General features: G+C 71.1%; 1 protein-coding gene across 1 annotated transcript in view; it reads left to right on the top strand.

The window, feature by feature from the left end:
- Positions 1-447, top strand: part of UNC93B1 (unc-93 homolog B1 (C. elegans)) — a 14,036-nt gene that overhangs the window by 6,538 nt on the left and 7,051 nt on the right. The gene's annotated exons all lie outside the window — the stretch shown is intronic.

Genomic DNA, 447 nt, shown 5'->3' with positions numbered 1-447 from the left:
CCGGGCGGGGGCTGGCTCCTGGGCAGGCTGCGGCCTGGAGGCGTGGTCTGCGCGGGGAGCCAGGACTGAATCCGGGGGAGTCGCCCCGCTGAGCCTTGGGGCAGTCGGGCAGGAAGATGCCTGTGGACTGAGACTGGGTTGGAGGGGTACAGACTTGGTCGGGGGTTGAGGTGGAGACTGGGTTGGAGGGGACCGGCCTGGGCTGGGCGGGCTGGCTCCTGGGCAGGCTGCGGCCTGGAGGCGTGGTCTGCGCGGGGAGCCAGGACTGAATCCGGGGGAGTCGCCCCGCTGAGCCTTGGGGCAGTCGGGCAGGAAGATGCCTGTGGACTGAGACTGGGTTGGAGGGGTACAGACTTGGTCGGGGGTTGAGGTGGAGACTGGGTTGGAGGGGACCGGCCTGGGCTGGGCCGGGGGTGGAAGGTGTGGCTGCAACCCGGGGCACCGGGG

This window comes from Myotis brandtii, unplaced genomic scaffold (assembly GCF_000412655.1).
Source record: "Myotis brandtii unplaced genomic scaffold, ASM41265v1 scaffold187, whole genome shotgun sequence".
In the NCBI taxonomy this organism is placed as follows: Eukaryota; Metazoa; Chordata; class Mammalia; order Chiroptera; family Vespertilionidae; genus Myotis; species Myotis brandtii.
This window is presented reverse-complemented; position numbering and strand designations above follow the sequence as displayed.